Consider the following 10122-nt stretch of genomic DNA (forward strand, 5'->3'; position numbering starts at 1 on the left):
TTCCCTGAAGTTTTGGTCTCTTGAAAGGGTTTCCCCTACAAGCAGCTGTTTTCAGGGGATCCCACAAGAAGATGGACTCAGGTTTTAATTTGACAAGGAGCTCCTGGAACCCTAGGCCATCAGGTAACAATTGTTAATTCATACACTAATGAATATTTCTTCACCACTAGCAATGTGCCAGGCACTGTGCTGGGTACCAGGATTCATAGAAAGCAAGACTTGGCCCTTGCCCTTAGTCACGTACAGCCAGCCTAGGGCTAGAGAGAGGCTGTAAAGGGGAACCCGCCTAGGAAAGACCAGCTCTGGTTTCACCAGGCTTTTGTAAGTTTGACCAACTCACGCCAAGTTTAAACATCTGAAAGAATGATTCCCAGATTGTCTCTGGGCTTGAGACCCAGCAGCTATTTATGTTTGATGCCTCCTTCAATCATCTGTAAAGCATGCATGTGATTTAAGAACAACTTTTCCCGTTGACATTAATGAATTTCCCAAGGTCAACAGCCATCCATTCAGATGCCTGAAAAGCTGGAACATTGACAAGGTTGCATTTGGGGGTCTCACATTCATCTTTCCATATCCTTCCCACTCTCCTTAGAATTCTAAAATCTTTCATTCTCTCTCCTCATTCCATCCTCTCAGGAAAGAATCTAAAACTTACCCATCTTGAGATTTAAGGAACTGATGAAGCTCAAAGCATGTTTTAGGGGGACAAAGTTGCTTTCTTTGCTTTTGGTGTAAGCTTCACTAAATTCCACTGTAGATGGTTACTATATGTTGAACAAAAGAATAAATGAATACACTTAAGCAAAGAAATTAAAATAAAAAATAAAAGAGATTGGGTACAGTGACTCATATCTGTAATCCCAGCACTTTCAGAGGCAGAGGCAGGAGGATCACTTGAGCCCAGGAGACCAGCCTGAGCAACACAGTGAGACCTCGTCTCTACAAGTAAATTAAAAAATTAGCCAGACGTGGTAGCATACATGTATAGTCCCAGCTACCCAGGAAGCTGAGGCAGCAGGATCAGTTGGGTCCAGGAGATCAAGGCTATAGTGAGCTATAATCGTGCCACTGCCCTCCAGCCCAGACAATAGAGCAAGACCTTGTCTCGCAAAAAAAAAAAAACAAAAAGCAAACAAATAAGATGTGTTGGCCACAGCAGAAGGGGAAGTAGAGTTAAGCAGTAGCATCTCCACTACGCCAAATGAATTCATTAAGCAATCAACAAACAAAAACAAAGACATGATATTATAATAGAAAACAATGTAGAGATGATGTGCCCCCAGAAACAAGCATCATCTGCCTCAAGAGAAGGTAGTTAGCAACCTGACCCCCACACACATGTACTGACCATACTGTCCACCCTTCACTTATTTTGCCAAGACTGGAAAAGGTGTATCATGGCCTGAGGCCAGTAGCAGCCCTCAGGCTATCTGGTGTCTAAAGCTACTGGGCCAGAAGCTGACCCCGCTGACAGAAGCCCTCTCTTTTTAACTGGGAGGGATGGAAAGTGTGATGTGAAGCAACAGAGTGTTGCATCCTATGTGTGTGTTGCTCTTTCCTGGGAAGCGGAGGCCTCTGATCTGCGAGGTCCACTACTGTAAAAGTAAGGGCTATTGAACTCGGTCTCCCTGATAACTTTGCTCAGAGAGAGGGCACCACCTCACTCCACTTTCTTCTTCCATTCCAATTCCACTGCCTCGTGTATGCATTTCCTTCCAGTAATCAATAAATTGTTGATTTCTTTTTTCTAAAAGGAAGACTTAAAGGTCTTAAATTATTCAACTTGTACCAATTGATATTGACTCCGTAGGTAATTCTTTCTTCAAGCCACGCTTTAAACAGCACAAAGACTCTGTATTGTATGTTTGTTATCCCTCTACACACACACACACACCCCCACACACACAGACCCACCTTACATCTAAGTGACTCTTTTGCCTTTAAGATAAATTTTAAGTGGAGTTGCTTCCTCAGCCCTCCCAGCTTCTCTGTGGGTTGTATTGTGTGATAAACTTCGCAGAGGAAGGAAGAGACAAAACCACAATCTTTTCTTAATGAAGGAGGCTGCGATTACACTTCTGAATTATAACAGACTGTTTTAGACCAAGGAAAGAATGCGGCAGGTTGCTGGGACAGAAGCAAGCTAATAATTTGTAGGTATTTATCTTGCATTCGGGCCGGACACAGTGGCTCACACCTGTAATCCCAGCACTTTGGGAGGCCAAGGTGGGTGGATCACCTGAGGTCAGGAGTTCAAGACCAGCCTGGCCAACGTGGTGAAACCCCATCTCTACTAAATATTAGCCAAGTGTGGTGCGCCTATAATCTCAGCTACTCCAGAGGCTGAGGCAGGAGAATCTCTTGAACCCACGAGGCAGAGGTTGCAGTGTGACAAGATTGCACTGCTGCACTCCAGCCTGGGCAACAAGAGCGAAACTCTGTCTCAGAAAAAAAAAAAAAAAAAAAAAATCTTGCATTCAGCCACTTTACTGATTCTGTATTAAAGGAAATGCTTTCCCAGTAGATTATCTGGTGCTTTTTTAGGTAGACAATAATATTTCCTGTGACTTTTTTTCTCCTTTTACATAATTAGACCTCTTATTTCTGTTTGATATCTAATTGCATTGCCCAGAAAATCCTGGAAATGGTAAGTACTAATAGTGATGGCAGACACTCTTGGGTTTTCTTTTCAATTTTATAGGAAATGTTTCTGAGTTTCACATTTATTACTTTAGCTATTGTTTCATAAAGTCACATATTTTATCCCAAAAGTGCATCCTCATAATTCCTCATCACACACTTTTCTACTTATACTTTCAAAAATGTGTAAATGTAGAATCACACTCTAGATTTCTCGGCAGTACAGGAAGTCAGCAAACAGCAAATCAAGGCAAGCGACATTTCCTAATCTTTTAGCATCTCTGTGAAATTAATAAACTATCCTACATGTTGTTCTGGATTTGAAAAGGTTTTCAAGTAAATTACTTCTTTTCTTCGTCCCTTTAAGCCTCAATCCCATTTTCAAGTGTGAAATGTCTTTCAAACACAAAAGGGCAAAAAGGGAGAGTATAAAATGATATATTCAAGGAACAGTTTTTATTTTATTTTAATGTATTTGAGATAGGATCTCACTCTGTTACTCAGGCTGGAGTGCAGTGGCACGATCATAGCTCACTGTAGCCTCGAGTCCTAGATCCTCCTGCTGCTGCCTCCCGAGTAGCTAAGACCACAGGTGTGAGCCACCATGGCTGGCTTGTTCTTTTTCTCTGTAGAGATGGGGGTCTCACTATGTTGCCTGGGCTGGTCTCAAATTCCTGCTTTAAGCGATCCTCCCATCTTGGCCTCCCTAAGTGCTGGGATTACAGGTGTGAGCCACCACACCTGGCCACAAGGAACAAGTTTTAAAGAATTAGATTGCTTTATCACTTCACAGCAGACAGTTTGAAATGACAGTTGCTAGGACTTCTGGTGGTATTAGCAGAATAGTAAATATAACATATATGTCATTTTTATTCCAGACAGGAAGCATAGAGGTAGTTACTAGTGAATGACACAGTAAATTATACCAGATGCCAAATAATTTTAACAGCCTTGTAAGCTGCACATCTCATATTCACATATTCATCAATATGTTAATCTTTAGCTATGTAACTTAAGGTCTGAATACAATACCACATAAAAAGAAAATTACAAACGTATCTATAAAACAACATTCGGCTCTTGAGACAAAACTTCAGTTTGATCGATAAATTATTCTCTATCTACCCAAGAGAAATAAACCATATATCCACACAAGTACTTGTATGTGAATGTTCACAGCAGCATTATTCATAACCCAAAACTAGAAATGATCCAAATGCACTTGACCTGGTGAATGGCTAAAACGTGGTTCATTCAGACAATGGAATATTATTCAGCAATAGAAAGAAATGAACTACTGATAGATGTACAACAAGGAGGAATCTCAAAAATATGTGGAATAAGCCAGATGCAAAAGGATATACATTGCATTACCCTCCTTATATGAAATGTCTAGAAAATAAAAATTTATATATAGAGAAAACAGATCGGTGATTACCTGGAGCTGGGGCTGGTAGGAGGGAATGACTGCAAAAGGGCATGAGGGATCTTTTTGGGGTGATGGAAAGGCTCTGGGGGTAGATTTTGGTGATGGTTGCACAACTTGTGGATTTGCTAAAAAACATTAAACTGTACACTTAAAATAAGTGAATTTTATAATATGTAAACTATAACTCAGCCAAGTATGGTGGCTCATGCCTGTAATCTCAACACTTTGGGAAGCCAAGGTGGGAGGATCAGATCATTGAGCCCAAGAATTCGAAACCAGCCTGGGCAAGATAGCAAGACCCCATCTCTACAGGAAACTTTAAAAAATTAATTAGCTGGGCATGGTGGCACATGCCTGTGGTAATTTGCTAGTATTTTATAGAAGACTTCACATCTATGTTAAAAGGTGAGTCTGGTCTACAGTTTTCTGTTTTGGAATTTTGTGGAAATAAATCTTTATTGAAATTTTTAAGTTTATTTTTTATGGGTCTATTCAAGTTCCTATTTTGTCCAGTTAATAAAGATTTTTCTATTTATATGCATTTACTGTGAGATATAATTTTTTAAAACTGCATACTTATTGATTCCTTCCTTCATTTGACAAATATTGATTGCTTACATTTGACTTTATAGATTTAATTCATAGTAAAGTGTCTGCCACTTCACATTTTAAGGATTTAATGGTTGTGACTGGCGCTGATTTTGCTGCTGGTAACACAGTTGTGAACACGACTGGAAAAGTCCTGGAAACCACAGACGGAATCAACAAATGGATTACAGACGGTGGAGGTAGGCGGATGTGGCTGCCTGGGATGAGCTGGTCAGAGACAGGGTGGCCAGGAAGACGAGGAGCTGCGATTTTAAGGGAGGGAGGCTTGCCAAGGCCAGGGGCCAGCACGTCTTGGCTGGGAGAATAGCAAGTACAAGGCTCTGAAGCCAGAACAAGCTTGATAGGTTAAAGAACAGAAACAAGGGTAGAAAGAAAAGGTAGGCAGGCAATGATAAAGGAGGCCAGAGAGGTAGGCACAGGTGAAATTAGAGGCCTCCAGGTCATCATGAGCAGGTTGCATGTACTCTAAGGGCAACGGCCATATACTGGAGGATTTTATGTAGATGGTGACACAATCCCAGTGTATGCTATATGATCAGTTGGGCTGTTACATGGAGTTGGGGCAGTGTCTTAGTCTATTTTTTTTTTTTTTTTTCACTGCTAAAAAAATACCTTAGGCTGGGTCATTGGTAAACAACAGAAATTTATTGTTTACAGTTCTGGAGGCTGAGAAATAAAAATCAAAGCACAAGGAGATTCAGGGTCTGGTGAGGGTTCATTCCTCCTAGATGGTGCTTTCTGGTCCTCACATGGGAAGGGGCAAGGGAGCTCCTCTGAGCCCCATGGTGTTATGAGATGTATATGCATATGGTAGATGTGTAGGCGTTCCTCCACGGTTCCTCGCTCCTAACTCCTTTGTGTATTAGACTGCTCTCCTGCTGCTAATAAAGACATGCCTGAGAGTACATAATTTATAAAGGAAAGAGGTTGAATGGACTCACAATTCCACATGGCTGGGGAGGCCTCATAGTCATGGAGGAAGGCAAATGAGGAGCAAAGTCACATCTTACATGGTGGCAGGCAAGAGAACGTGTGCAGGAGAACTCCCATTTATAAAAGCATCAGATCTGTAAGACCTATTCACTATCAGCAGGGGAAAGACACCGGCTCTGTGATTGAATTATCTCTACCTGACCCCACCCTTGACACACGGGGATTATTACAATTCAAGGTGAGATTTGGGTGGGGACACAGCCAAACCATCATCACCTTGTTACAGTCTTTTGTTATAATGCTGGGTGTGTTGGGCCTCGGGACAGCCTCTGACCTTCTGACCTTCTCCCGCCCTCCTGTCACCTGCCCCAAGGCGGAACACCAGTCTTTTCCTGCCTTTCTGATTGCGGGTTTTAAGACCTTTTCCTGAGTGGGTCCCATCTCATGTCCTCGGGGAAAGGAACGCTTTCATAAAAACCCAGTAGGAGGACTGGGCTCAGAGTGCTTCCAGATGACTGAAAACGTGGAGGTTCATGGAAGCTCGGAACCCCTTCCCCCATACCTCACCCTATGCATCTCTTCTTCTGTATCCCGTGTACTATTCTTTATTATAAGCCAGCAAGCGAGTGTTCCCAGAGTTGTGTGAGCTGCTGCAGCAAATTAATCCAACCCAAACAGGGGTCGTAGGAACCCTAACTTGAAGACGGCTGGTCAGACGTTCCGGAGGTCCAGATTTGCAGCTGGTGTCAGGGCATACGAGGGGAATCTTGAGGACTGTGGGATCCAGTCCCCAGTGCTAGGGAGCCCCCAACCTGTGGGATCTGACACTGTTTCCGGGTAGTGTTGGAACTGAATTGGAGGACACCCAGCTGGTGTCTGCTGCTTCGTGTGTGGGGAGAAAAACCCACACATTTGGTCACAGAAGTCTTCTGTGTTGACTGTTGTGGTGATGGGAGAGTAGAGGGAAAATGAGGTTGGAGAGACTTTTTCCCTCAACAAGCCTCTTTTATAAGGGCCCTAATCCCATGCATTTGGGAGGAGCCCTCATGACTTAATTACTTCCCAAAGGCCTCGCTACCATAGCAAGTATTAGTTTCTAAGATATGAATTGAGGGGAACAGCATCGTTCAGGCTGGGAAGAAGAGCAGCAGCTGGGAGACTAGTCGGGGGTTCTGTGGATGCCCAGGAGAGAGCTGAAGGTGTTGCCACATTATTTTTCTCTTTTGTTTCATTTGTCTTTTTCACCCTTAAGTAGGTATGCGGAAAGTCTGCCCACTTGATCAATTTTTGTCTAAGAAACCGCTCTCAGGTTTCTCGACTTTTTTGATGTTCTCTTTTTAAAAATTCATTAACAGTGTTCTTTATCTTTGCTTTTTTTCTTCTTTCTTTCTGTTGTTTTTACTCATTTTCCCTTCTTAAGCTTAGCTCATTTGTTTGTTGCTTTCTTTAAAAACAAAAACAGGCCGGGCGTGGAGCCCGTAATCCCAGCACTTTGGGAGGCTGAGGCGGGCCAGGAGCTCGAGACAAGCCTGGCCAACATGGTGAAACCCTGTCTCCACACACAAAAAATTATCCGGGCATCGTGGCGCATGCCTGTAATCCTAGCTACTCAGGAGGCTGAGGCAGGAGAATTGCTTGAACCCAGGAATTGGAGGTTGCAGTGAGCTGAGATCGTGCCACTGCACTCCAGCCTGGGCGATAGAGTGAGACTCCATCTAAAAAACGAAAACACACACACTCACACACACGCACACACACACACACACACGCACACACACACACACTCACACACACGCACACACACACACACACACGCACACACACTCACACACACACACGCACACACACTCACACACACGCACACACACACACGCACACACACTCACACACACACACGCACACACACTCACACACACGCACACACACACACATTTGTTGATTTCAATATATCCTATAAATCTGATAGGTAGCAAAATCTTAGCTTCCCCAGACATTGTCAGTTTGGGCACTAATGGCCTTGCATTGGTGACCCAAATTTCACTGGGTCATGGCCCCACGTGGATAGTTACCATCTTTTTTAACCCTCTTAAGTTTGAGGAACTCCCCACTATATAAAGCAGAACCTACCTACCATATTTTAAATGAATAGCCCCGATGCTTTCCCAGCTCCTTTTGTGCTCAGAATGAGTCCTAGACCCTAAATTAGAATCCAAGGACAGGAAGAGCTGGCGGCTGTGCAGAGCCCTCCTGGGATGCAGGTAGCTAGGGCCACAGCCACATACTATGATGGAGGAGGTTGTGGCATCTGGAAGCCAACAGCATAAAATGTTCCATGAAAGAGGGATGACCAAACACATCAAATGTTTTAAATGAACCAGAGAAAGGGAGCAATGAAAACGGACCATTGACTGTGGAGACCATGGGGAGTGGAATCAGGGACCGCTCTTTCTGATGGTGTCTGTGTTGTCTGTAAACAGGGAAGGAAGTGGCGCGACGGGATGTTGGAGGCTGGAGGAGAGAACGTGTGTGGGCATCCACAGAAGGGGACAGTACTGAGTAAGGTTGGCACTTTTTTGAGATTTCTTGAACATATGCAAATTTCCAAACATTCAAACATTTCTGTAGCAGCAAGTCCCCATAACGTGTGTATTTGTTTCAGAGGACGCAAGAGTAAAAGCCAGATCAACTGCACTCTAGGGCCAATGTTAGGGGTAGAACCTCCAGGCAGCTGGAAAGATGAACCAGGTCCACAGAGTCTGTGGAGGGAATTACAGGATTGCTCCTGGAAACCCTGAGTGGGTGACAATGGCTGAGTGGCTGGTGGCCCGGCGGGAAGCTTGAGCTCCTCACAGTCCTAAGCCCTCCTCTATGTAGTCTTTCTTCCATGAGGAAAATTGGACTTAAAATGTTTGGATTTCACTGATGTAGATCTCCAATGAATGTTTTTTTTCCCCACTTTCATAGATCCCTGTAATTGCAAAAATCTAGTGGAGGTTATTTCTTGCACTCACTTCTGTTTTGACTGAGTAATATGAGGACATTCCCCAGATGAGGACACGTTTCAAATGTGCTCCATCGGAGGCCGCTACTTTCCGCTGTGGTTTAAACGCTTATCTTTGAATGAGCTCCTAGTCTATGAGGGAATTGGAAGAAGTATATAAATATTTGAAATGGCTAAAAGCAGATTTCCCCTGTCAAAACAACTGCAGTTTACCTCGAAAAGTGAATCCCACAGAACCTAAGAGGCTTCCCTTTCAGGCTTAGACCCCAGACAACACTTCCCATCTAATCTTTGGGCTTTCTAATTAGTGACTTTCACTTTTTTCTTTTGAGATGGAGTCTCGCTGTGTAGCCCAGGCTGGAGTGCAGTGACACCATCGCGGCTCACTGCAACCTCCGCCTCCCATTCTCAAGCAATCCTTGTGCTTTAGCCTCCTGAGTAGCTGGGATTACAGGCACACACCACCACACCCCAGTACTTTTTGTATTTTTTGTAGAAACGGGGTTTCACTGTGTTGTCCAGGCTGGTCTCAAACTCCTGAGCTCAAGCAATCTGCCTGCCTTGGCCCAAAGTGCTGGGATTACAGGCATGAGTTATGACTTTCAATTCTAAAAGAGTAAGAGATTCTCCACACATATTCCCTACGATGTTAAGTCTCTGTGGCAGACAAGGAGTTGCAAATGGAACTTACAAAGATGCAATCAAAATTATAAATTGTAAATTTAATTATAAATATATAATCTTATAAAATTATAAAAATTATGTATTATAAATTGAATCTATGTATTGAACGCTACAAAAATTATAAATTGATTGCCAAGTACTACAATCCTATATTAAAGGGTTTTTACCCTATTACTATTTACAAAAGGATATTTGACTACCTGACTTTCACTTATTTTCATGCCAATGTTAAACGTAAGATGTATACCCGTGAGGATATAGACACAAGCAGTCCATATTCCAAGAGTGAAATACTGACTTCATTGTAGATGTGATGCCACACCACCGAGCTGCACTTCATTGGCTTCACTTAAGCTCCGGAATAGGACTCTAAGAGAATCCTCTAAATAGCTCATTCCTATTTTCCAAGCACACTAGTAAAACCACTGTGGAGAACAACTGAACATTCTACAGGTCAGCCTTTGAGACCATAAATAAATAGGAGATGATAAAAAGAGGTAAATAAATAAGAACAAAGTCCAAGGTTCTGTGGGTGCTTCTTGTCTTTCACTACCTGTTGCATTTCACACTGTGGATCACGCCGCTTTCCAAACCTTTCCCCTCTTGACTTTCTGTATCCCTTCATTCATTCAACAGATCTTCACTGAGCATCCAATATGCCCTCGGGCCTTGAGTTACATCCCACACATGAAGATCCCTGTCCTTGTGAAGGGTACGCTTGACGTTTGCTGTTTAAAAGCCTCTTTCTACAGCAGTGCTGAAATTAACGGGAACGGTGGGCAGGAGAGGGCACGCTGAAGTCAGCGTCTGCTCGGACCACCTG

The sequence above is a fragment of the Theropithecus gelada genome, chromosome 17 (genome assembly GCF_003255815.1).
Source record: "Theropithecus gelada isolate Dixy chromosome 17, Tgel_1.0, whole genome shotgun sequence".
NCBI lineage: Eukaryota > Metazoa > Chordata > Mammalia > Primates > Cercopithecidae > Theropithecus > Theropithecus gelada.